General features: G+C 54.3%; 1 pseudogene; it reads left to right on the top strand.

Annotated features, from left to right (window-relative positions):
* Positions 1-26,981, top strand: LOC142001329 (mitochondrial peptide methionine sulfoxide reductase-like; annotated as a pseudogene).
* The last annotated feature ends 728 nt before the right edge of the window (positions 26,982-27,709 follow it).

Below are 27,709 nucleotides of genomic sequence, written 5' to 3'. Positions count from 1 at the left end.
ACCAGCAGGAACGTGATGCTCCCGCCGTTCCCACAGGGAAGGCAGATGGCCGTTTTTGGTGGGTGGACAGTTCTCTCTCCCTTCTCTAACGCAGTCCTAGGGCATTGGCTGGGTGCGAGCGTTGGCTGCCACCTCCTCCTTCCCTGTCAAGCTGGGACCAGGACCGCAACTGGCTGTTGAGAGCACAAGGGGCTGTATGTGACGGAGGGGGCGACCCACTGAGATTGGAGGAGGTGGTCGATGGGGGGGGGTGCAATCATCAACAATTGTGGGCTCAGTGCCTGTTGGTGTCTGATGCCTCTCTCACTATTTCGTAGCAACACAGAACAGTAGACCTGGGAGGGATCTGAAGAGGTCATCAAGTCCGATCGCCTGCCCTGACGGCAGGACCAAACACCATCGACCATCCCTGAGAGGTGTCTGTCTAACCTGCTCTTAAATATCTCCAGCGATGGAGATCCCACAACCTCCCAAGGTAACTTATTCCAGTGTTTACCCACCCTGACAGGTAGGAACTTTTTCCTAATGTCTAATCTAAACCTTCCTTGCTGCAGTTTAAGCCCCTTGCTCCTTGTCCTAGCCTCAGAGGCCAAGAATAATTTTCCTCCCTCTTCCTTGTAACCCTCTTTGAGGTACTTGGAAACCGGTATCATGTCCCCTCTAAGTCTTCTCTTTGCTAAACTGAACAAGCCCGTCTTTCCCTGTGCAGTGCAGAGGGGCTTAGTTTCTGTAGACTAGCTCCACACCAGTCTTCTGCATCTTATGGGGTCTGCTTCTCCTGTTCGAAGCGGCCATTATGCCAAATACCAGGGTCTTGACCTTTTGTTCATTGTCCATTCTGCACATGTACCCAAATAGCTGTAACTTCCATTGTATAACCTTCTCAAAACAAAAAGCAGGCAAGTTGTTTTGATAGTGCATAGACTAGCACGGCTTACTCTCTGTTACTGTATAACCTTCTGCAGTAGGTTCTCTTTTGGCTTTATCTTCCTTTATAATTCCTCATTGGTGACCTCCTGTATCCATCCTATTCTCAGGATCTTCTGTAACAACTATGCTTCTTGGAATCCAGCTGGCCCCTTGTCAGGGCTTCTGTCTCTCTGGCGCTGAGTGCAGAAAGTGGGCCAACAAAAACTTAAACACCTTTTTTATACACAGGCTTTACTTCATAACTTCCCAGGGTCACAGATCCCCTAGAGGGTCGGCTGCCACCACCCCAGTCCTTGCAGACCCCCTTTAACCCAGGCAGACACACTGGAGAATGCCTCCCTGTTGGGTGAGGGGACTCAGCTTTTGAGAAAGAGCTGTAAAGTGGTAGCTATCTGGCCGAAGACACGTAGGGAGACAGGCCTCACAGACGACGTGGAGTAGGACAGGCTCTAAAACCAAAAGGGTGTTTTATTCAGAAGGCAAGAGAAGACTAAAGCCGAGACTTTCACCACAGAGAGATTCCCTCACTGGGATTCAGCTTAAAACTTACAGGGGAAAAGAACCAACTCAATAACCAGAGTCATTAAGAGAAAGGTAGTGCCAGTCCCAGCCACATTTAAAATAACCATAACCTGATTGTGTCTAGCTAGACATTTCCCTTCTATGTATGTCTCTAGGGCTGCTTGGGAGGTGGTCAGGATATTTATGGGATTCATTCCAATGGCCTGGGAGCCATCCTCTCCCTCCCTCCTCTCTCTGACTCCCCAGCCATCAAATGACCCCTAAAACTGCAATGGTTCTCAGTTCAGAAAAGTCCCTCCACTCCCACTTGCTCACCTGGGCTCAAGTTACCTCAGGAAGAGATTAACCCCTTCCCTGCTGGAGTCTGTTCTCCAGTCCAAGAGCTGAAGCTGCCTCCTCTGTCCCGGCCGTGCTGGTCCCCAGCCCAGCTCTCACTACTGATGAGCTAGCATTGGCACCCATCCCCTGCTCAGTTTCATTCCATCTCCTCTAATCCATGCTTGCCCTCCATGTCCCACCTCAGCCTGCCACTGATAACAGTCCCTTCCCCTCCACGATGAGCCCCACCTTTCATAGACCTGAGAGCTGCTAAGGCCCCCACCTTCAGATCAGTGTGAGAATTCTGCCAGGACAGAGTACTCAGAGCAGCCTGCTGGTCGCACACTGCACCCACCCAGCTCCTCTGGGGACCCCGTAGGCCCCATGCTCAACTAGGGAGCAAACCTGGCCCTGTTGCTGTGTGAGGAGAGCTCGGTGAAGTAATGGGAGCTGCGCACGGGTGGGCAGGAGATCAGGAGAGGGACCTGCCCCAAAGCAGGCTGTGACCTGAAGGGTGGGGCTGGGGGCGACCTGCTGTTCCTTGGTTTCAGATGAAGTCCTTTGCGTTGATTTCATCTGCTCTCTCTCCTGTTCTTTCCAGGCATGGGAGGCTTTGGGGGTGCTGAGCAGATGTTCTGGAAGTTGCCAGGTGTTTTCTCCACCCAAGTGGGCTGTGCAGGAGGCTTCACCCCAAACCCCACCTACAAAGAAGTCTGTACAAGTCATGCCACCCTTCTCGGCTACTTGGGGTACTGTAGCTTCAGTTCACAAGCAGGGCTCCTATTGCCTGGTCTTCACTGTGTGCCGATTCGTAGCTTCCTCCATTACTTGGGCCATGGGACTTCCCTGTTCAAATGAGAGCAGATATTGTAAACCAACCTCTCTGTTAAAAACTTCCATCTTCTTTCCGGTTTGAACTTGTCTTGCTTCACCCACCAGCCCTTCACCCGTCACACCTGTCTCTGCTAACTTGGGAAGACCACTGGCAAATATTTGTTCCCCACGAGGTACTTACAGGCGGTGACAAACCTTCTCTTTGTTACCTAAATAAATGGAACCCTGTAAGCTGAGTGCTCAGGCGGACACCTAGGAGAGATTCAGGTGCCACCCAGCTGATTAGCAGAGCACCTGCAGAGGGCAGCTTGGGTTTCTAATGGTGGTGCGCATCCACGCATGCCTTGGTACACATAATAAAATTTATTCTGCACACAGATGGAAATAATTACTGGGAGCCATGTCCACAGCATGTATTCTAATCTTGCAGTCATTCTTCTCAGAACCGCTCCAGTGTGTCAACATCTTCCTTGACTCGCAGGCACCAGATCTGGATGTGAGATTTGTGCATCAGTTGCGGAAGTGCCAAACAGAATCATAAAATAACCTCTCTGCTCTTTCTTGAGATTCCTTTATTGGTACATTCCAGGGTCCCATGAGACTTCTTGTTCACAGCGTCACACTGGTAGCTCATGTTCTGTTAAATAGCCAGCACCAGCCCCAAATTTCTGTCAATGCCCCAGCTTTCCAGGGTAGAATCCCCCACTGTGTGTATCTGGCCTACATTCTCTCTTCTCAGAGGTAGGTTCTGCTGGAACGCATATTGATCGCTTGAGCCCAGCTACATGCTGTGGCTCAGTGACCTGTCTTCTTTCTTACCTAGCGCTCCCCAGTTTTTGCGTCATCTGCATTTATCAGTGAGGATTTTGTGTTTTCTTCCTGGTCATTGGTAAACATGTTAAATGGTGTAAGGCCAAGAACCAATCCGTATGGGACCCTCTGGACACATACCCCTTTGATGAGGATTCCCTGTTCACAGTTACTTTTTGAGTTCTATCAGTTATTGTCATACCGTACCATGACACATGCCTTTCAAAGGTCTAAAGCAGGGGTCAGCAACCCCTGGCATGTGTGCCAAGAGTGGCACAAAAACCAATTTACATCAGCCCCGCCTCTCCTCCCCCATGCAGCTGGGAGCTTGCTCATAGCCTGTGGATTAACAAATCATAGAATCATAGAATCACAGAATACTAGGACTGGAAGGGACCTCAAGAAGCCATCAAGTCCAGCCCCCTGCCCTCACAGCAGGACCAAGTACTATCTAAACCATCCCTGATAGACATCTATCTAACCTGTTCTTAAATATCTCCAGCAATGGAGATTCCACAACCTACCTAGGCAATTTATTCTACTGTTTGACCACTCTGACAGTGAGGAACTTTTTCCTAATGTCCAACCTAAACCTCCCTTGGTGCAGTTTAAGTCCATTGCCTCTTGTGTCCTCAGAGGCCAAGAAGAACAAGTTTTCTCCCTTCTCCTTATGACATCCTTTTAGATACCTGAAAGCCGCTATCATGTCCCCCCTCAGTCTTCTCTTTTCCAAGCTAAACAACCCCAGTTCTTTCAGCCTTTCTTCATAGGTCACATTCTCTAGCCCTTTAATCATTCTTGTCGCTCTTTTCTGGACCCTTTCTAATTTCTCCACATTTTTCTTGAACTGCGGCACCCAGAACTGGACACAATACTCCAACTGAGGCCTAACCAGCGCAGAGTAGAGCAGAAGAATGACTTCTCGCATCTTGTTCACAACACACCTGTTAATACATCCCAGAATCATGTTTGCTTTTTTTGCAACAGCATCACACTGTTGACTCATATTTAGCTTGCGATCCGCTATAACCCCTAGATCCCTTTCTGCTGTAGTCATTCCTAGACAGTCGCTTCGCATTCTGTATGTGTGACACTAATGCTACCAACCACCAACTACAGGGTAAAGCTCCGCATCTGAATTTATTTCTTAATGAAGCTGTTGTAGGTAGCACTATTAGTGACTTTAAAATGTATCACCAGCACTTGGACCATACATAGAGGTCAAATTTCATCACTCTGCCTTGGAAAGGTTGCTGACCCCTGGGGCAAAGTATCTTATGTCAGCACTACTACCTACATCAACCAAACATGTAATCTCATTCAAAATATATAGTTAGTTTCACTGGATCTGTTTTTCATAAACCAATGTCGATTGGCATAAGTTATATTACCTATTTGGTTTTATTACCTAGTGTTATTTTACCCTCATAAAACAGGAGCTAGAACTCACCAAATAAGATTAATGGGCAGCAGGTTTAAAACAAATAAAAGGAAGTTTTTCTTCACACACTGCACAGTCAACCTGTGGAACTCCTCGCTGGAAGATGTTGTGAAGGCCAAGACTCTAACACGGTTCATAAAACAACTAGAGAGAAAGTCATGGAGGACAGGGCTATCCATGGCTATTAGCCAGGCTGGGTAAGGATGCTGTCCCTCACCTCTGTTTGCCAGAAGCTGAGAATGGACAGGGAATGGGTCCCTTTCTGTTCATTCTTTCTGGGGCACTGGGCACAGGCCCCTGTCAAAAGACACACCGAGCTAGATGAATCTTTGGTCTGACGCATTGTGGCTGTTCTTACGTTCTTTTTGTTAATCAAGTCCCATATCAGCTGCTCCATTAGGTGGTCTGGGATCAATGTCTGACTGACAGACCTATAATTCATGGGTCATCCTGTTTACTGTTTACCCTTTTTAAATATCCACACCAGCTTTCTTGAAGCATTTGGGAATTTCCCTAATGTTCCAGGACTTATTAAGGCTCTTATGCATGTCTAGACAGCCATGCATCTCTGTGCTTCACACACTGTACAGCAACTGCTTCAGCTATCATTGAAAGGCAGCTGCTTCTGGGGTAGAATGTGGCAACAGTTAATAGCCTGCAGCAACAGGGTGGCTGAGGATAGGATGTGTGAAGTTCTGTATTCAGCTGAAATTGCAGTGAGAGTTTAAAGAGTTAGAGGAATTTACTTGTTGGAACCTGGGGGGTTATTCCCAGACTTGTGAAAAGTGTCATAAGATTAACACAGCAATGAAGGGTCCTGTGGCACCTTATAGACTAACAGAAAAGTTTTGAGCATGAGCTTTTGTGAGCACAGGCTCTGATGAAGTGAGTCTTTGCTCATGAAGCTCATGCTCAAAACTTTTCTGTTAGTCTATAAGGTGCCACAGGACCCTTTGTTGCTGTTACAGATCCAGACTAACACGGCGACCCCTCTGATACTTAAAGATTAACACAATAACAAGTGTGTTGTGAGCAAGACATGAGGAGTTATTCTTCCGCTCTACTCTGCACTGGTTAGGCCTCAGCTGGAGTATTGTGTCCAGTTCTGGGCACCACATTTCAAGAAAGATGTGGAGAAATTGGAAAGGGTCCAGAAAAGAGCAACAAGTATGATCAAAAGTCTAGAGAACATGTCCTATGAAGAAAGGCTGAAAGAATTGGGGTTGTTTAGTTTGGAAAAGAGAAGATTCGGGGGGGACATGATAGCGGTTTTCAGGTATCTAAAAGGGTGTCATAAGGAGGAGGGAGAAAACTTGTTCTTCTTGGCCTCTGAGGATAGAACAAGAGGCAATGGACTTAAACTGCAGCAAGGGAGGTTTAGGTTATTGGAGCTACATCTCCTAGAACTGGAAGGGACCTCAGGAGGTCATCTTGTCCAGTCCCCTGCCCTCTTGGCAGGACCAAGCACCATCTCTGACATCTATTTTCCCCAATCCCTAAATGGCCTCCACAAGGATTGAACTCGCAACCCTGTGTTTGGTGGGCTAATGCTCAAAGGAAAAAGTTCCTAACTGTCAGGGTGGTCAAACACTGGAATAAATTGCCCAAGGAGGTTGTGGAATCTCCATTTCTGGAAGTATTTAAGAACAGGTTAGATAAATGTCTATCAGGGAAGGTTTAGATAGTACGTGGTCCTGCTATAAGGGCAGGGGGCTGGACTCAATGACCTTGTGACGTCCCTTCCAGTCCTAGCATTCTATGATTCTAGGATTTTTAATGATCACAAGATGAGTGGAGGGTACATGTCAGGATTTCTGCCTTGGTCTCCTCCGAGAGCTGGCTGCAGTGTCTCTTATTGCGAGGACGTATATGTGCAATGAATGGCCAGGAATGCTTCCTGCAGCACCTGGCATTTTCGTGGAGATCTGCCATCCATGTTCCGATGAGCTCCAAGCTGGCTGAGCATAAGAGAACCAATGGGAGAAGCAAGGAGGCTGCAGAGTGGTAATGTGACATTTCAGTCAGGACACCAGGCTGCCAGAGCCCATGCTGCAGCGATGGCGTGTAGGTGGCAGGAGAACAGCCATCCCTTCTGGTCTCCCAGTGCATGAGCAACCTCTGAGCTGGTGGGATATGATCTTGCCATCTCCCCAAGTGCGGCTTTGCTTCAGGGTGGGCAGGAGAGGAGGCCATTGTCCTGTTCTAACCCAGCCCTCTGGAAGCAGGAGCTGAGATGGAAGGAAGCCAGGATGGGCCTAAGCCCAGCTAAGCCAGCCATGCCAACCAGTTGGGTGAGGGGCAGTTCCAACCTGGTCTGTCAGTGTGACTTGAATTGAAAGAGGCTTTGGTCTGGAGCTGATGGGGGGTTGCCTCAGAGCTTGGGGCTGGGTCAGATCACTTCCCATTGGGGTGGAGGCACAACCTGATTTTCTTGGGGAGAGGCAGCCCCTCGAGCACCCTCAGCCTGTGCCAATAAGGGATGGCGTATCCAGTTGACAAGACCTTCAGCTAGACTCAGGGGTTCAGCCCACAGGGGGCTGAGTCAGAGGAGTGGGTCCGGTGATGTGTCACAAATCCCCAGCGTGATCAGATCGAGGGTCTGGCTGGAAGGAGCTGTGCAACAGGAACCCCTCCCCCACCACAGCCCCAGGCTAAACCCCCTGGTGCCCGCCTGGGGCATTCGTATGTCCTGTTGCTGCTTGTTCTCCCCGCTCCCACCCCAGCATTTCAGTCAGCTGGAAACCTGGGGCAAGGCCAGGACTGTCTTGCTCTGTGGTCCAGAGCACGCTGTGTAGCTGGAAGCAGGGACCTAATGCTGGGCTTTGGAGTGATGATGACTGGATGGAATTGAAACTCCTTGCAGGGTGGGAGCGTCTTTCTGGTGGTCTGTTTTGCAAAATGACTGGAATCTGTTCATTTCTCCCAGTTAACTCAGTGACTTCTCTGGTGAGCACCAGCAGCAGGACTGGGAAATTAGGGAAACCAGGCTGCTGCTCTTGGTTCTACCACTGACTTTCCATAGGACTTTGGACAAGCCTCTTGTGTTTTCCATGCCTCAGTTTTCCCATCTGTGAAGTGGGGATAATGCTGACTCAGTCTCTGATTTGCTTATGGCTTTCGCCAGCCATAGGTTGCTTAGCCCTGTGCTATCCAGAACCTCCATTAGATGCTAGAGCCATTGTCCAGAGCAGCTGTCAGTATGAAATTGGGGCAGGTTTTGTGAAGGGACAGCAAGACGTGCTTCAGTGTGACAGGACGTGGCTTTCATCGGTGTGCTGATGGATTTATTAGGCAGGCTAATCCCCGTCCTGCTTTCCTTTCTTGCCCCTCCCACCACTCCCCCAAACTCAGCAGAAAATCTGAGCAGACGGTTTTATGTCTTATCTGCAAAAACATTCTGCACAGTAGTGCAGAGGATTATCCGTCTGCAAGAAATATTATCCGCGTCTGTTGTCTCAGGGTTGGGTATTAACATAATGAAGTGGGAGAGGGAATGTCTTCTCCCCCAGCATTTGAGGAGCAACTGAAATGGCTGCACAGAGAGAGGACAGGAGGCATTTCCAGGGGCATCTGTCTGTGCCGGGGAGCTGGCAGGAGTTTGGTGGGTTTGGGCAAGTTGGGTGAGATGATGTGAGTGATTAGGCTGCAGCCACCCATCCATCCCAGGAGGGTGACATTTGGAAAATCTTTGCTGCCAGTGCTCTTTGGTAGGTCCCCAGGGTGATCAGGTCGAGGGTCTGGCTGGAAGGAGCTGTACAACAGGAACCTCTCCCCGACCACAGCCCCAGGCTAAAACCTCTGGTGCCTGCCTGGGGCATTAGCATGTCCTGTTGCTGCTTGTTCTCCCTGCCCCACCCCAGCATTTCAGTCAGCTGGAGACCTGGGGTAAGGGCAGGCCTGTCTTGTTCTGTGGTCTTCTTTGGTAGATGTGAGGTGAGTTTGCTGAGGCTCAGCCCAGTTCCTGCTGGGGGAAGTGCTGAGATTGCAAATCCCAGTGCTGCGAAATTGGCGCCACTGACTCCCTGACTACCTTGTTGGCAGTAGAGGGGCTGAAGGTTTGCTTGGCCAAACGGTGCAGGGCAGCATTAAGGCACAGTGGCAGGGCAGGCTGGCGTGGTGGTAGTGCTGGGACATGGAGCAGCAGCACACAAGGGGGCAGAGAAAGCTTGAACAATTGCAGCCCCTGCTTTGTGGGGGGAGAGGATCTCAGTCTGAGGAGCTGTCCGGTCCAGCACCTTTCCCAGCCCCACAATACACCCCCTTGTTAATTTCATGGGAGGGAATATTCCCTTAGGGAAAAGTTCCCCCCACAAGGGAATAGAACGTTCCAATTCTGCAGGAGAGGTTGAAAAAGAAACAGCCCAATGGCATGTGCTTGTCTTCCCTGGGACTCTGTAGTCTTTTGAGTCATTTCTCAGCATCCTAATTCCTTCACACCCTGATCGGGCTTGGGAATTTTCCTGTAAGGATGTATGTGGACCAGTGTCTCACTGGCTGTAAAATCTGGTGCTTTGCCTTCGCTATCGCCTGGCTACAATGATCTGGCCACAAGGCTCTGGGCTTGTCATTACCAGGCTGCTGCAGAGCCGTCCCTTGGCATGCGCAGAGTACACAGCTGCATAGAGCACCACTAAATTTGGGGCACCGCTTTGTCCCCCATGCGGCACTTGTGGGTGCCTAGCACCGGCGGAAGAAAATATTGCTTCAGGCAGCCCCAGTTCCTTGGCCTCCACTCTGTCCTGCCTCCTAGCCCAATCCCCCAGCCTCTGTGCCTGCTCTACCCCCTGGCCCTGCAGTCCAAGCTTCCATCCCCTGCTCAGACCACCATGTCCCCAGTGTGCTGGCACCCAGCTCCACCTCCCAACCCACAGCTCTATGCGGAGCAACCCCAGTATCTAAGCATAGATACTCCTGGGCTTGTCCCTTCCTTCCGAGTGCTGTTTGAGTTATGTTGCTGGCTCAGCCTGGTATAAGTGGGGCTGGGTGGAATGCACCTGCCAGACAGCCTAGGAGCTGCGTTGCTTCTAAAAGCTGCTTGGAAAGGTGGGGCCACTACTCAGCTTTGTCACCTGGCACCAACGATGCAGCTGTGGCTTACCAGGCATCAAGGGGCATCATGGAGTGTTAGCATCACAGGCCACTGCACCATGGCCTGGGCAAGTCATGTAGCTGGGAGCTAGAGAACAGCTGCAAGTGAAATGCAGGGCACTGTGAAGTCAGGAGCAGTGTTCCTGGTGAGCTGAGTGCTTGGGCGGCTGCCCAGGAGAGATTCAAATGCCACCCAGCTGATTAGCAGAGCGCCCCCAGCCAGCAGCCTGTGTTTCTACTGGTGGCGCACATCTGCACCTGCCTGGGTGCACAGAATAAAATTTATTCTGCAAATGGATGGAAGAACCATGGGGGGCATATTGGCCAGCCTGGGGTTCTGATGCTGATTCTGCCCGTGGTTGGCCAAGCCATTTTAGCTCAGTCACAGCACCCGTGCCTCAGTTTCCCCATCTGCAGTACAGATTAGGCAGTTGTGTGATGCCCACACAGATCTCGGGTTGCAAAGAGAAACAAATGTTCATGACTGAAGATGGACTCTTCCGTCTGCTGGGGGGGCAAGAGAGTGCCGGTGATACTTTTTAAAGGCCGTGTGGTACTAAGGCCATGTCTACACTAGCATAAATCTTCGAAGTGGCCGTGCAAATGACCATTTCAAAGTTTACTAACAAGGCACTGAAATGCATATTCAGCGCATCATAAGCATGCAGGCAGCCACAGCTCTTGGAAATTGCCACATTTCGCTGCTGCGCAGCTCATCCAGATGGGGGCCCTTTTTGAAAGGACCCCGCCAACTTTGAAATCCCCTTATTCCTAACTGCTGAAGTTGGCGGGGTCCTTTTGAAAAGGACCCCCGTCTGGACGAGCCGCATGGCAGCGAAACGCAGCAATTTCAAAGAGCTGCGGCCGCCGGCATGCTAATGAGGCCTTAAATATGCATTTCAGCACCTTGTTAGTAATCTTCGAAATGGCCATTTTGAAGACTTGTGCTAGTGCAGATGTAGCCTAATAGTCCTACTTACAACAGCTTCATTAATAAATACATTCAGCTGCAGAGCTTTACCGTGTAGGCGCTGGTTGGTAGCATTAGCTGGGCTTTTGTTAATCCACAGGTGGCCTGGCTTTGAGCAAGCTCCCAGCTGCGTGGGGGAGGAGGGGCAGGGCTGAGCTTCCGCCTTGAGTACTGATAAAACTTGACTCACGTGCCACTCTCAGCACATACGCGGGGGGTTGCTGACCCCTGCGCTAACATCTTCTGGAGTAACGCTCCCTGGGCTGTGCAGGGGGCCAGCCATCCCATTTCACTGAGATTTTGAGACCTGGCTTAGTTCTGAATTGGACCAGAAACTAGAAAAGTTGAGGGAAAAAACCCGTGCTTTGATGTGAAGTGTTTTAGGATTGTATTGGAAGGTAGGCAACCAAACGTGTCCCTGCATTCATGTTGTACGTGCACCACTGTGCAAGGGGCTGTAAGAACAGGTCCTGAGAAGCTTACCCTCTAACCAGGAGTGACACACAAAGGACAGAAGGGACATCAGTGGCACCGAGGGAGGTGACTTGCCAATGGGCACACGCTGGGTCTGTGGCGGAGAACCCATGGCTTTTAAGTCCCAGTGGCAGCCCACACCGCCTGCCCTTGCAGTCTGGGCCAGGCGAATTGATGTAAGGCAGCACTCTGTCGTTTCAGAGCCTATGACCCACATCGGGGTGGTGTCGCCCCCCCGCCTCCAGCCACTGAGGGCAGACATGCTTATCACAACAGAAACACAAAAGCCAAGGCCTTTTGCTGGGTGCTGCAGCTGGTCTCTCTGCTGCAGGCTGAGGGGAGGGGAGGTTGCCCAGCTGGGAAGGGCCTTACGCTGGCTAACGGCAGCTCAGGTTGCTGCCTCTTCGCCCTGCCCTTGCAGGAGCTGCCCACACAGCTGCCATGTGCTGCTGCTCCTACTGCATGTGCAGACGTCACCCAGGGCAAGCACTTGCACCCTTCCCAGGGAACTGGTGCAAAACAGCCCCTGGCTGTGGCCACTGCTGGCTCCCCTGCCCCGGCCGCTATCTGTAGGGCACTTCACTGCAAGTATGGCTCCCTTGCCCGCTTACCTAGCACAGTGATTGCTTCCTTTGGCAAAGCTGAGGCTAATGTGACTCCCAGCCCACCTCCCCCCGCACCACCCAGGAGCATATGATGACGGGGCTGGAGTACAGGACTTATGAGGAGAGGCTGAGGGATTTGGGCTTGTTTAGTTTACAGAAGAGAAGACTGAGGGGTGATTTAATAGCAGCCTTCAACTTCCTGAAGGGGGGCTCTAAAGAGAATGGAGAGAAATTGTTCTCAGTGGTGTCAGATGGCAGAACAAGGAGCAATGGTCTGAAGATACAGAAGGAGAGGTGTAGGTTGGATATTAGGAAAAACTACTTCCCCAGCAGGGTGGTGAAGCACTGGAATGCGTTGCCTAGAGAGGTGGTCCCAGCTGGACAAGGTCCTGGCTGGAATGACTTAGTGGGGGTTGATCCTGCTTGAAGCAGGGAGCTGGACTAGATGACCTCCCGAGGTCCCTTCCAACCCTATGATTCTGCAATTCTGTGATATGGGGCATTAGCGATCTTTAAAAACTGCTGCCTTGGCTGCAGGTGAGGCCTGAACTGCTGAATGTCCCAAGCACCCAAAGGAGAGGGTGTGATCAGGCCTCTGGGGCATTCTTGGAAGGGAGTCTTGCCTAGTGGTTGGAGGGGAGCAAGCTGGCTGCAATTCCTGGCTAGGAAAGGGCTGTGCTCATTCTGCTAGAGCCAGAGGGACTGAGAGTCAGGACTCTGAGATCCCATTACTGCTTAGGAGGACAGAGAGGCTTAGTAGTTAGAGGATCAGACTGTGAGCTGCAACAATGCTGGCTCTGCCACTGACTTGGGGTTTGACCTTCAGCATGTCACTGCCTCGCCCAGTGCCTCAGTTTCTCCATCTGTGACATGGAACAAATGCCTACCTGCCTTGGGCGCAGGGAGGTAGGTCCTGTGTCCAGGGTGAAAGGAATTCCTGGAGGGCGGTGGCACAGGTGCTGATGTGGGAGGTGCCTCTGTGATTTATCCAGTGGTAGTGCCATTCTTGGGGGGAAAACTAGGGCTCACGCTGGGAACAGAGGGGGCTTGTGGCAGAAAGACCCGAACGCATGTTCCCTAGCAGGACAGGAGCGTGTTGAGCCTTGCTGGATGCCTGTAGACACGGCTGGCATTGTAGTTTTTTCCCCCCTGTAAACTTGATGGTCCCCCCACACAGTATCTCCCCTTTGTCCCTGCACTCCCCTTCCTCTGTCCCGTGCTTGCAGTGGCTGTGCTCCTGGACCCCAGAGTCTGGGAGCCCTTTGAGATGCAGCTCTCTGCCCTCACAGCTCCTCAGGGTCCCTCCTCCTGGGCCTATTCTCAGCCGTCTTTTGCGCCAGTGTTAGCTGCTCTGGAGGTTGAGCAGGGAGGACCCCACATTGTGGGATGGGCCTTAGGCCCAGCCTTGGTGGACGTATCTTCACCTGAGACCTGAACTGGAACAGGCACGAGCGTGTAAGTCACCCTGACCTCCCCTTTTGCGCAGAGTGGGGCTTGAGCATGGGGTGGGAGCTGAAGCGAGATGAACCCAGACGTGTCCAGTGGTGAGGGCAATCAGCCGCTGGCACGGTTTCCAGGGGCCTGTGCTGGATTTGGGGTCTCTGGACTGAAGATGGGACGTCTGCAGGAATGCTTGGCTCTAGGGATTTTTTGGAAGGCATTCTCTGGCCTGCGTTGCACAGATGATCACAGTGGTCCTCTGTTGGCTGTGGAGTCTGTCAGTCGCGGCTCATATTGAGTCCAGGCGGCTTTGAAACCCAAAGCTCATGACCACAGGACTGGCCTTTGCTTTGGTGGTGTTGGGCTTGGGTGGTACCGCAGGCCAACCGCTCTCCTCTCCCCCAGGGCTGACTGGACACGCTGAAGTGCTCGGGGTTGTGTATGACCCACAGAAGACCAGTTATGAGGCCCTCCTCAAAGCCTTCCGGGAGAACCATGACCCCACCCAGGGTGAGGAGCCTGTGACCAGCCTGGACTTAGATTTCCAGCTGTAGCTCCCTCCCTGTCAGCAGAGCTGGAACATGGCTGTCTCCACCCGCAAAGCTAGCAGCCAGGACCTCTGCAGTGGTCTGGGGGCTTCGATCCTGCCCCTGGGGGTGTGGTGAGCTCACACCCCTGACTAAAGGGCTGTGGAGCCCAGCTGCACCGAAGGGTGTAGCTTGCTGCTGCTGTGACTGTGCTGGGGAATCTCTCTGTTCATGTGGGCATCACCTGCTCCCCTGGGCACAGGAGTCAGAGAAGTGTGGAATCATTATCAGAGCAGCCCTGCACCAGGCCTGGCTGCGAGCTCTAACCCTGTTGTCCCAGGTAGCTGCTGACAGGTGGACTTGAACCTGGGACCCTGGTGCAGGAGCCACCCCAGTTAGCACTAGAAGCCAGCGGGCTGTGTGCTAAGGAGAGTTATTCTTTCTCTGAGTAAGTGGTCTAAATGCCACTACTTGGGCCAGCAAACCACCCCAGTAGGTGTGTGGGTTACACCTGCCCATGCAGCTGGTGAGAGTCCCTGCCTGGAAGGCTGATTCCAGACAGACATGACCCTGGAAGGGTGACCAGCAGGATCTTTCCCCAATTTGGGGATAGGGAAAACTGAGGCACACAAGGATTCAATGACTTGCCCAAGATCTCATACAAGGAGTCTGGATCAGTGCTGGGAATTAAACCCAAATCACCTGAGTCCTAGTTCAGTATCTTAACCACCAGCCCCAAGTGGCATGAGCTGTAGGGTAGAGCTCTCTCTCCATGCGGAAGGGCTCCCCTCCTATGGGACCCACATCCCTGGCTTGGGCTGGGTGGCTCGGTCTGCAGGGGTGGTGCTGGGCCGTCCCCACCATCTCTGAGAACCAGTGTTACCTGCCACTATTAAGCCCAGAAGGAATCATCACAACCATCTAGTCAGGCTGCTGGACGTCCCTGTGTCTTGCGGGGCTGGGGAAGGAGCCCAGGGAGGAAGGCTGCTGCGTGGGCCAGCTCTGAGTGCTGCGATTAATCTCTTCTGACCCTGCCTTCCACCTCCTCCCGGCGTCAATCCTGTGGGCTCCTTCCACGCAGCTCCCCCTCTCCCTCGCCCTGCCCCCAAAGGGACGCTCTGTCTCTTTAAATGGCTCCAGCCCCAGGTAGCTTTGCGCCACTGATGGGGATGCTACAGCTGACAAGGGGCCTCGGGAAACGGGAGGGAGGGGCGCAGCTGCGCAGAGGAGGGGGCGCCAAATAAAAGGGGGGCGGGGAGGAAGGGCTGTTTGAAACCCCCCTCACGTCAGCGGCAGGCGGGGCGTTGGGGGGGCCAAGGAAGAGGCTGGGCTGAGGCCCTGTTGTACTGAAGTGTCATTTTAATGAGGAGATTAGCAGTCTCTGCGTGTCGCTGGCTGCTTCTAATTGTGTGTTTGTGTTTTAATGAGCAGCGTGTGTCCACACCGTGTACAGGCGGCGTTGAGGAGGGGGCCTGGCTGGTGCCACCTACAGGCCCAGCGGCATTGAGGCCCAGCGGCATTGGAGAAACAACCCTCCCCGCCGCCCCACACCCCCACAAGAAGGCAGGGTTTGCACTGGGTGAAGATGCTTGTGTTCTGGTGAGCCCTGCCCTACCCCCCTGCCGTCCCCCTGCACAGCGTGCAATCGACAGGAGAATGGGGGGCCGGGGTGTGGAGGCCCACTGGGAACAGGACTTGCCTGCAGCGTCACAGCAGGTCAGAGCTGGAAATAGGTGCCCTGAATCCCAGCTCTGCCCACTGGACACGCTGTCTCCCTGGTCTGTGTCTGGGCGGGAAGCACAGCATTGCCTTGAATACCCGGTCTTGTCTCTGCTGCCTCAGTGGCAGGCTGGCTCTAGGCCACTGGCTCCCTGAACTCCTAACAGGCTTGTCGCGAAGGAAGTCCCTGCTTTCTCCTGCCTCTGCTTCCCAGTCTGGCTGGCCCCAGAGGCTGAGCCCATGGGTGGGAGTTGTTTTTTCCATGTCAAGCTGTTCTGTCCCCACTGGGAGCCTGTATTCCCCCAGAGTTGGGAGCCCTCGGCCCCGCTGCAGGGCAAGCGCAGGGCCTCTGGCCCGAGCAGGTGCCTTGGCCTCAGCAGGCCCTTTGCCTGGCTCTGTGGGAGCACAGAGTATTCCCACGCTGTTTGTATGGCTGGCCCTCCCTGCTGGTTGCAGGCCGGTGCCCTCAGGATGGGCAGCTGCTCATGGGATAGTGTCTCGCAGCTCAGCACTTCTTGCCAGGCCAACTCCCCTATTCTGTGACTGTGCAGCAGTGCCCTGAAGGGTTGGGGTGGAGCTGGAGAGAGGGGTTAACTGGCCCAAGGAGCACAGGGATCCAGGTAGCATTTGCAAGCTCTTGGACAAGATGCAGTTGGCCTCAAAGGGCTGCAGGGGAAGGGGTCTGAGTGGTGATGCACTTAGCCAGACACAGCCCCTCTTGGCCCAGGCCCCTGTAGCACTGCTCATCCACCGCGTTAAGCGCACACGCCTCAGCTTCACACATGGGGAAACTGAGGCACCATCCCAGTGATTGAACACCTGTGGTGCTTGTAGCCTTATGCAGCACCTTCTGGCTCTGAAGAGCTCCCTGGGCCATGACCCCCAATTCTCAGCTCAGCTGCTTGCTCCCTGATGCCTCTGCAAAGGAGCACCTGCCAGGGGGCCAAAGGAAGTGCATCCTTCTCCAGAGAGAGAGGTGAGGAGGGACAAGCAGTGGTGGGCAGGCTCCTCCTGAACATGCCCCTTTCTGTGTCCTGTGGGGACCAATCAGATCCCCTCCCGCTGCATTCATTCACGGGCGATTCCTCACTTCCCGGACGACCTCTGCCACGGACTTACATACAGAGCCTGACGTGACTTGGGAGTCCAATCCTGGAACTGCTATTCTGCCTGTGATCGGTACAGAGCCCTGCAGAGGGGAGAAGGTCCCCCTCCTCCCAGCTGAATTAGCCATTCCCCAGAGTGTCCTCTCTTCCCCACCCGTACCATGGGGAAGGGATATTGATGCTCCAGCCCAGGCAACAGTGGGTCAGAACATCCCTTTCAGCGTGCGATGCCTGGAGCCTTCTGGCTGCCAGGCCTCCCTGCCTGACCATCTGCCTCTCCTGCTTTCCCCCTTCCCTGTGCAGCTCAGGTGCTTGCATCTCTCTGGGGGACAGTTGGGCTACTGGGGCAGCTCTACTATCCGACCTCCCTCCCGCCCGTGCTGCCTGATGACAAAGCCTGAGTCTGGCTTGGCGCTGCCTTCCCTGGGCCTCGCCTGGCAGCCTGAGGGTCCCCAAGGCCAGCCCAGCCCAGCCCCCTCCCCGCTCCCCTCCCTAGAGCATCTGGCTGAGAGAATGCCCATGGGCCGCCAACCCCCTCCGCCCCGGTAACTCCCAGCCTCCCCCGTGTGCCCTGTGCCCAGAGAGTGACAAACCTGAGCACCAAAATTTTTGCAGATTTACAAGCAGCGGGAGCCATGGGGCTGCCAAGGAGCTCCGAGGGTGCATCAGCGCCATACATAGCTGTGATTAACCACCCAGGCCATGATGGGAACGGTAACTGGAGTGCCCGTGTCCTGGTGGGTGGAGATGGTGCCTGGACAGGCCTACCACTGGGCTGAGCGCTCCCTTCTACAGTTCCCATCACTCGGGTGGAGACCCTGCTGACTCCACTGAAGCTCTGCTGGTTCCCGCGGCCTGGGTGTCTGCTCCCCACGGAGTGGTGGAGCTCTGCTGGTCCCCCCCCACCTGGGCATCCGGCCCAACTGACTCCAGTGCAACTCTGCTGATTCCCCCCAGGCACGTGGCTAGGGATGATGCTCCTTCCCCTCCCCTGAAGTGGGGCATGGCAGGATCCTCCAAGTATCCGTGGCCCGTCCCAGAGCTGGAGGTCGGGGGCAGCCGAGCTGATGCCTGATATTCTGCTGCCTGCTCGGGCCGGGGAGGGAGGTGAGGGCAGAGATGGAGACTCTGGCTGAGGGGAAAAGGCCAGGGCTGGGCTGAGATGAAGAGCCCTTTGTGGCCCTGGCTCCACCCCTGCTTCTGTTAGCGTTGTGAGTAGTGCAGCCCAGGGGTAGAGGGGGGAGGCTCCAGAAAAGGGACCAGGAGGGTGGTGAAGCACTGGAATGCGTTGCCTAGAGAGGTGGTGGAATCTCCATCCCTAGAGGTTTTTAAGTCCTGGCTTGACAAGGTCCTGCCTGGGATGGTTTAATTGGGGTTGATCCTGCTTTGGGCAGGGGGCTGGACTAGATGACCTCCTGAGGTCCCTTCCAGCCCTGGGATTCTATGATTCTGGGGGCTGAGCTTGGGAATCCTCTCTCCCTGCAGGGCCTCATGGGATGGAAAGCCAGGAACTCCCAGCTTCTAATCCTGACTTGTCCAGCGACTTCTTCAGGGAAGCTGCTTCCCCACAGCAGCCACATCTCCCCACCTCATGGCGACCAGGCAGCCCTCCCGAGTGGTTGGTTAAGCGCTTGAACAAAGCCCTGCCCACCCCCTCTTTCCAGCTCCTGCTTGGCTCTTTAGTTGCTAAAGTGGGATAGGCTATGAGGTACACCAACGGCTGGTCTCTGTGTTCGCCCCTTCCTGGTTGAGTAGGTTTAGGAGATCGCACGGGGCTCTTCCCACCTGTGGATAGGTGGCAGCTGGCAGCAGGGCCAGGCTGGCATTGCTCACCAGTTCCCTAGGCCCTCTCACCTCTGTGAGAGTGTTTGCGTCAGGGAAGGACAGCACTAGTGTCACCGGGGTAGCCATGTTCGTCTGTATCTGCAAAAACAACGTGAAGTCCTGTGGCACTTTATAGACCAGTAGATATTTTTGGAGCATAAGCTTTTGTAGGCAACGACCCTCTTCATCAGATGCATGTCATGAAGATGAAGTGGGTCTTTGCCCATAAAAGCTTATGCTCCAAAAATATCTACTGGTCTATAAGGTGCCACAGGACTTCATTTTTTTTAGGGGTTAGACTGGGAGTCAGGGGATCTGTGTTTAATTCCCAGCTCTGCCACAGACTTTCTATGTCACAGTGGGCAAGTAAAATCTCTCTGGACCTCAGCTGTCCATCTGTAAGATGGGGATAATGGTCCTCTTTTTCTGTAGTTGAGGGAGGGTCTCATTTTGTGTCTGTGCAGCACCTAGCACAACAGGGTACCTGATCTCAGTGTTGTCATAATAATGAAAACTCCCCCGGGGCTGCTGCTCCTGCATTAAGGTTTGTTTGAATAGTGGAGCAGAAAGCAGCCTATGAAAACCAGCAGCCAGCACTGAGCTAAAGGAGTCGGCCAGCAGGGTTGCAGGTGGCCCTTTTGTGCAGCCAGAACGCTCGGAGGGGTGAAGATTAAGGCTGGATGCCAGTTGTGATGCAGCTGGTGGACCCGGTCGTGTGATGCTCACTGTCCCCTAACCTGCACTGTGCACCTTGCTGTCTTCCAGGCATGAAGCAAGAGGGGGATGTCGGCACCCAGTATCGCTGAGTTATCCACACGTTTGGAGCCCGGCAGAGAGATGCTGCTCTGAGGTCGAAGGCAACGGACCAATGGGCAGGTTTGGAGCAGAGGTGGTGTTTAGTGTCTCTTGCACGTGCATCCTGTGGCTCTATTTCGAAACAGGCTCTGTCGTGTGTGGACGCCCTGTGTCGAAATAGCTAAGTGCTACTTTGAAAGATGTGCAGCTGTGTCATTTCGGAATAGCTCTTCTGAAATAGCCTATTGCAAAATAAGGCTGCTGGGTAGACGTCCTCTCCGAGCAGCCAGGCGTTTCCTGAGAGACTTAACCATTTTGCCATATGTGGTCATCATCAGTAAGCTTCAGAGTTAACACCATCTACCCAGGGAGGTTTTTGTATCTCTTGCAGGTGCTGCTTCAGGCTGCCTGCCAGGCCTAGGGATGTAATTTGTTAAAGCCCTAGCAGCCCCCACTGGGTGACTGAAGTGTGGTTGCTGTAGGGTGTTGGCTCTGTTGACCTCCTGCCCTGGCATCTACATGGGGTCTGGGGCCATTGCTGAAGATAAGCGTCTCGTGCTTTGAACCTTGGTCTGTGGGTGGGACAAACACTGGGAGCCTCAGCTGGTGGAGGGGGTGGAGATCTGTTGTCTTGGGTGCATCTCCAGCTGCTCCCACTCTGCGCTGTGGTTATGCTTTGCCCTTCGAGCAGCGTCCTGTGGGGACGAAAGAGAGGCAAGGCCTAGCTAGTTAATTACCCCAGTATGGCCCTCCTGCTTCTCTGATGAGGAAGGAAGGGGGAGGCCTGTCTCCTTGGCAACCTGCCACCATGGCAACTGTCAGCTCAGGGGTGGTGGGGGGCATGAAGGTCATTGATGGAGACAGGTGCAGCATCCCCTGAAAATGATTCACTGCCTTAAGCCGTTTGCCCCCAGCCGCTGTTGCTGGGACAATCAAAGGCAGCCTCTTTAAATCCTGCACGTGCCAGGGTAGAGGCTGCGTAGGTGTGTTTCTGGGCAGGGCGAGGGAGGCCCGGTCTGGCGGAGTGAGGCTCTGAAGGGCTGCACAGTCCTTCAATGGCAGGGCCAAGGGACTGGTTTGGCAAGTGCAACCAGCCCAGCTGTGCCACGGGCGCTCTTGAGTGGAGGCAATGTGGCGGCTGCAGGATGCAGAAGGCAGGGCGCTGGGCAGGAAGCCACGGAAGTGGAGTTCTAGTCCTAGTCATGCCATAAGCCCTTGAGTCAGACCTCGTCTGGAAGAGCATTTCAACCACCCACACAAACTGCCAGGGCTGCAGCTTTCCTCAGACTGATGCTGGGGCAAGGCACACCCATACCTAGGTGATAGGGCTGGACTGGTGCTTCCATGCAAGGGCCTCGCCTAAGCAGAGACAAGGCCAAAGGCAATGTTGTTTGTGCTTCGGTTTCCCCATCTCTAAGGAGGGGCTGGTGATCCCCACCCATTCTCTGCCGTGCACTGATGGAAAACCCGGTGAGGGAAATGAACCCCTTAGCCCTGCATCTTCTGGGGGGGAAGCAGAGGCTCACCCATCCAAGCAAAGGCCACCTAGGACCTGGGCTGTGTTTCCCATTCACACCTGGCAGTGGGGGTGCTTCCCATTGTGGGTGACAAGGAAGGACCCACTGCACCTCTGGGTGCCTTCAGGAGCCTTCTGTGACTGCTTTGCCCTCTCCCGGACTTGGGATGACTCTGGCTGGTGTTAGGGAACCACAGAGTCTTCCAGCTTCTGACAGCCCCCTAAGGAATCCCCTGTTCTGTAGTACAGCCTAGTCCCCTCTTTGCTACAGCAGGGACATGCTGGGAGGTCTCCTAGGAGAATTGTCTGTCGCCCCCTTAACTGCTAAGCCACAGAGACCCTCGCCATCCAATAGATCCATTTAGGACCCAATTCTCCACGGTGCTGAGCACCATGTGCTCAGGGTGGCTGCTCAGCACAGCATTGGCGCTCGTGGAAATCCAGCCCAGGCATATAAGGCCTTTCTCGAATTCTGCACTGTTTCCATGGTGATGGTGGGCCTACCTCCGAGCCATTGCACTGGCACGGGGCCAGTCGCTCCGTCTCCGGGGGTTTGCTCTGGATTTCCAGAAGTGTGACGGAGCTCAGAATCCATCCACGTCTTGGGGATCCCCCATGCCATGGAACGGGGCTCCGTGCCAACAGCTCGCTTCCCTCGGCCTATAACCATGCAACGATATTCCCCGGCAAGGGGGAAATATTCCATCGCCCCAGTGCCCAGGAGTGGGAGCCCGCAGGCACGTTCCCTTTTCCTTGGGAGCCTGAAACCCTAGGTGCTCATTGCTCTCTGGAGAGGCGCTGGGAGCTTGGCTCAGCCAGAGCTTGGACTCAGCAAAAGCAACAAATTTGCATTTATTATGGGGGGCCGAGGGGGCTGAGCAGCAAGTTTGGTTGGTGCCTACTGGGAGTGGCTCTCTCCTCGGCTCTCCCCACCCCGATTCCATCTCCCCTGTGAGGAGAAAAGGCCCACTGCAGCACCGGCTGTCTCGCCCCAGGCAGCCCTGTGGCATCTTCCTCAGCTGCTGTGATGATGGGTGCACCACTAGTGGCCTTGCTCAGGCCTTGGTTCTGTTCCTGGCTCAGAGGCCTGGCACAAGTCACAGTCCCGCTCTGTGCCTCGGTTTCCCCATCTGGGAAAGAGGAGTAATGCCTCTGACCTCCTCGGCCAGGCTCCTTTTAGCTCTGTGGATGAAAAATGCTAAATAAGAGCCAAGGGTTTGGGCTTACCTGGTTCCTCAGCCAGCCACTGACCTCAGCCCTCCTCTCAGTCCTGCATCTCCTCCACAGGGCTCCCCAAAGCCCCCCTCTAGAAAGTGAGGTGCAAGCAAGGGGAGGGTCAAACAAGCCGGGAGCAGCTGGGACCTGGCCTGGTTGAGGGAGAGCCCATGTGATGGTCTGGGCACACAAGGGGCACTGATCCCATGGCCATATGCTGCAGTAGAAGACAGGGCTGAGGCATGGGGGTGGGGAGCCTGCCCCCTTCCTTCTCCAGCCCCCTCACCCCATCTCTACTGGCAGCCGGAGGGTCAAATCCCCTCCCCTTCCCTGCCTTTGCTCCCGCCTGTAGCTTGAGGCTGCGGCTCATTTGCCAGCCCGGCTCCTCCCCCAGCTTCAGGCCCTGCTGGGTTCCAGTTAATTAAACAGGCCTCCTTATCACCTCCCACACACCGTATCCCTGCTGCATGGGAATTAACTCGCCCACGGATAAGCTACATTGTTCTGGGCCCTGGAGAAAAGCCAGTCTCCCTCCCCCGCGCCCCCATCTGCTGAAAAGTCTCCAGGGCCACCAACTCCTTTGATGTGGGGCACTTCGTTAATTGCGTTAGAGCCAGCTGACAGGCCTGCTCAGATGGGAGCCACAAGGGACGTTTCCCCCCAACGGGAGACAGGCCCCACTTGCCTCTGAGTCAGCCCCTCCCCTTCCCCTGTACCTTCGGCTGAGTAGATGCTGTTGCCTGACGTAAGGGTCTCAGCGCCTCCATCCCTCTTGGCTTGGTTTGGTGGGTGATCACCAAGGGCCCTGGCAGGTGACACGCAGCCAGTGCTCCCTGTCAGAGGTAGCTGGGGCCAGGGACTAGCACACAGGACTGGGTAGTAGGAGTTCTGGGTTCTAGTCTCTTTGCTATAAATTGACTGTGGGACATCTCTGCCTCAGCTGCCGAATGGGGAGGGTGGATCTGCAGCTTGATGTATGCATGCCCTCCAAGAGGGTTTGCATGTTAAAAAATTAACTGAGGCCCCCAAGCCAGATTCCTGACTCTTTGATTTGGCTGATTATCTTCTCAGGGCTGCAGCTATGTTGCAAATGGCTGATCTGTGTCTGAATGGGCTTGCAATCTGACAGCATGTCTACATGTGTAGAAAGGGCCAGGCTTGTGAACTTGATGTTTCTAAGCCCACGCCAGAGCATCTGCTCTGCCGTGGAATCTGGGTTTACAGTTATTGACCTAGTGCTCTCGATCATGCTAACTCAGCCCTGCTGCACTGGCCAAGCCTTGTGACTCAGGTCTCTGGCTTCACCTGTGTCCGCACTGCAGAATGACAAGGCTTAGAGCTGATCTGAGCCAGAGGGAGCTTTGGGCTCTGATGCACCTCCAAAGCAGGGTCCTAGGATCTGGATCCTGAGTACTTACTGACCCAAATCAGCCTCATCTGTGTGTGGATGGAAATGGGGCTTGGGCTCAGACTGGGTCAGACCTCAGGCTTTGTGTGCAGTATAGACATATCCCATGGAGACAAGCAACATAGGAAACTGCATGTGTGTGTGTGTGTGTGTGTGTGTGTGTGAGGGGCATAGCTGTACCCAGATGTATGCATTCTCTGTAAGGGGAGTTTACATGCTAAAAGTCAACCGTGGTCCCCAAAACACAAAAGCAGTCCTGTAGCACTTTAAAGACTAACAATATGATTTATTAGGCAATGAGCTTTTGTGGGCCAGACCCACTTCTTCTAGACTCCTCCTGCCATCTTAAGGGTGCTGCTCCCATTGGACCGATTATCTTAGGTTCTGTGGTTTCGCTGCTGTAAAACAGACTCCCTGGCGCACTGGTAGGAAGGCACTGCTACCTAGGCAGCTGTATGCTGCTGCTGAACTCGCTGTGACACGACCCAGGGCTGTGAAAAAGCCCACCTCCAGCCCCTCCAGAGCCAGGCAAAGTTTGTACCGTCCACACCAGGACGGTAGGAAGTGCTCTCCTGCCCACATAGCTTCTGACCAGGGTGGCGTAACTGTGCCAGGGGGAGAGCACTGGCCTGTCAGCTTAGTGCTGTAGTGGAGCCTTGCCCCCTAGTGGTTAGCGCAGCAGACTGCAAAGCCGAGCACGAGTGCAAGAATTTGCTCAGGTGCTGAGGAGTGGGATTCCTGGGCTCTTCACGTAGAGAGGGGTTGCTTGGTGGTTTGAGCATTACCCTGCTAAGCCCAGGGTTGGGAGCTCAGCCCTTGAAGGGGGCTGCTTAGGGGTCTGGAGCAAATATTTTTTTTTAAAAAAAGAGCGGGGGCAGGGGTGCTTGGTCCTGCCAAGAGGGCAGGCGATTGAACTCAATGCCCTCCTAAGGTCCCTTTTGGCTCTATGAGATGTGAATTTGCATTTCCATACTGACCTTGGGCAATCCATAGCTCTGTCTCTCCCTAGAGACAGCTCAGATGCTGCTGTGACAAGGGGCTAAATACAGGGGACACCTGGGAGCCCTTGAGGGATTGCTAGTTCTCCTGGCAGCCAGCTGGAATAGTGGGGCTGTAATGTGGAAACACTCCCCTGTGGCTGGATGTAGCAGACGTTTCTTCATAAAGGGAAGGAGAGTGCTCTGGTTCTTGTGAGCTTTCTCCCTTCCACTTATAAGCTTTCTTGGAGAACTGGGCTCTTCCCAGTCAGTGCAGGGGCACTTGGTTGCTCCAAACAGGGCTCCAACCTTAGGCAACTGGATCTAGTAGCATGGGTTACCCTTGCCCTTGCCAGGGGCTAATTCTTTGTGTTGGAAGAGCAGCCACAGTAGAACATTTGGAATTGTGGTGCATCCGCTAGAGGGAGATGGAGCCCAGCATTAGGGTACAGTGGGTCACTGCAGCCTGGCCATATTATATGTTGGCTGTGAAATACCCAGTCCCCCACCATCATGCATGGAAAGTGGAGGGGAAGAAATTATGAAACAGATCGAGCGGCTGGTCCCCAGTCTCCAAGCACACCCTTGAGAGCCCATGCCCTTGGTCACTGAAGGGCAGGCTCTGGAGAAACCAGGTCCCCAGGCAGTGACATGAGGAACAGTCCTGTAGTGCGCATTTACTCTGGCAGCTGTGCTAAGGGACCTGCCTCCATTGTGTCTGTCTAACTCTGGGGATAGACCCCCACCCTCACTCCCTTGCATGCAGTCAGACATCAGCCAAGCCTGCCTCCGAGAGCCCATGCTGCAGAGTTGCACAGCCAGCTCACCCAGCGGTGCATGCTAGGATTCTGGGGAATATCTCCCAGCGGCCCTAGCACCTCGACAGCTGTAGGAATTGGTTTGTGGTGTGTTAGGCAGCAACTTGCCTGTCCTTCCTCGGGCAGGTGCGGGTGCGTCTTTAGCTTCCCGCTATTAGCAGCAGAGTTTCCACCCCAGTGGGAACCTTGCTTCTGTCTGTGCCAAGGCGTGGCTGTCGGATGAGCTGCTTCCGATGGCAGGGGCGCAGCTTGGGTAGCACAGCAGCGGTTCACTGAGATGCTGTCTGAGATGCAGAGGGGTTCAGGGCAGGCTGCGGAGGGATGGCTCAGAGATGCCCTCTCTGCTCAGCAGGGGTGGGTGCTTGGGTCTGAGTTCAGACCCTGCAGAGCTCATTGATGGGGGTGAATTGGTCCCTTCTCAACCTACCCCTGTTCTGCCCTTCCCCCACTCCTCGGCCATGAGCCCATCCTCCCCGCCCCCCGCCCCGACAAGCTGACAGATCTGCATCGGGGTCTCTGCTCCCATGCCTGTGCTTGGGGGTGTCAGCCTGGCACCCACCGAAGGAGGCTTAGAACCCTTGAGGGAGATGTGTATCTCAGCCCCACTGTGGCCTGTCTGGTGTGCTCCCCCAGCTCCTGTTGGGTGTATATTAGCTCTGAGATGACAGTGGGAGTGCAGCCCAGGCAGCTTCCCTGGCAGCGTATGCAGCCCTAGTCCTAACTTTCTTCTCAGGTAGGCTGGCTGGTGCGCATCAGCTGCAGCTTCAGGCTTGTGACTCATGTGCATGAGGTGCCCATCGCTGAGGTGTCGGCTGGGCGTGCAGGGATGGCACTGGCAAGGTGCTGTGCACCCCGCAGTGTTTGTGTTGGCTGACGAGGCAGTTTGAACCTTACCCCCACCAGTGAGATTGGTCCTGTTCCTGCAGGGGGGCTGGCCTAGCAATCAGAGCAGGGGACTGGGAGCCAGGACTCCTGGGTTCAACTCCTAGCTCTTCAGCTGAGCTGTCCAAGGCCCCAGGGAGGGATCACTCCTGCCACCCTAGGGGGCTGCAGCGCTAAACTGCTGCTTGTGGCCAGGACTTGCTGGCCCAGAGTCACTGAATGCAAGTGAATAAAAAACCTCCTCCCTCCCCTGCCTATTGCTGCTGGCCCAGTGCCAGCCCCATGCTCCTCCCCTGCTCTGGGAAGTGGTCTGGTTTGCAGAGGGGCAGCAGCTGCTTTGATTTCACTGCCCCTGGATTTTGCTGGCCATGTCCCTGCTGTTTCCTTTCACCGGATCATGTCAGAGTCTCTGCCCCAAGGTCCTGGACTGGACCAGCAGGGAAGGCTTGAGGGGCATCAGTGGGTATGTCAGCTGCCCACACAAATGCTGCCAACCCGTGTGCCTGGCTCCAGCTGGGGCTGCTGCTTGCTCCCTTTCCAGGAGCACTAACCTTGACTCCCTTTCCTCCCGTCTCCTCTCGCTAGGAGCTCGCCAAACAGCACCTGGGTCCCACCACCACTGAAATGCAGGAGGCCGGGGAGTTCTGTTATGCAGAGGATTACCACCAGCAGTACCTGCACAAGATCCCTGAGGGGTACTACAGCCAAAATGGGACAGGTGTGGCCTGTCCCATCAGCTCAATAGCTGAACAGGAGTCATGAAGGGAGGATGTCTGGGTGCCATGGCAATCAACTCCCCCAAGCTGTTGCCATGGAAACAGAAGCAGCTTAGCACCTAATTTTAAATGATCTTTGCAAACCCATATGGCTTTTCTTTTCTGGGGCACCCCTGGACCCAGCTCTTTGCTTGATTAGGAGGAGTTGCATTTCTGGAGAGGAATGGGCCTGTAACTGTAATGCTGGGGATGTCCAAGGGGTCATGCAGGGGTTTGATCCCTGGGGAGGCACTGGAGTTGAGAGATCACCCCTGGGTCCACGGCAAGTTGCCTCCAGGCTGGTTCCTGCACCCGTTGGCACTGACTGAAGATGGGCCTTGGACCCAGGCTCCCAGAGCAGATCCTGTATTGCCACCAGGCTTTGCTGTGCTTCTGCCTCTGTGTAGCCATCTGTCAGCACCTCCATTCCTTGGGAAGCTGGAGCACCAGCTGGAGGCAAATGGGCTGATACCCCATGGAGAGTTTCCTCACTCCATTGCCATGGCAGAGGCAGAGGCATAGGCATCCTCTCCCCTTCCAGCACAGCACCTGTAGGACTGGCCAGAGGGTGGGGCAGATCTAGTGGCCCCTGTTAACCTTGGCACCACACCCTGAGGCAATGCCAGACTCCTTGGCTGCTGGGTTTGTGAGGGTCTGAACAGGGGACACAGGGACCTTGAGGCAGGAAGCAAACACTCTCTTCTCCCTACCTGGCTTGGCTAGGCAAGTCTGGGA

The sequence above is a fragment of the Carettochelys insculpta genome, chromosome 24, assembly GCF_033958435.1.
Source record: "Carettochelys insculpta isolate YL-2023 chromosome 24, ASM3395843v1, whole genome shotgun sequence".
Lineage (NCBI taxonomy): Eukaryota > Metazoa > Chordata > Testudines > Carettochelyidae > Carettochelys > Carettochelys insculpta.
Note: the sequence above shows the minus strand (reverse complement) of the source record. Positions and strands in the feature narration are given on the sequence as shown.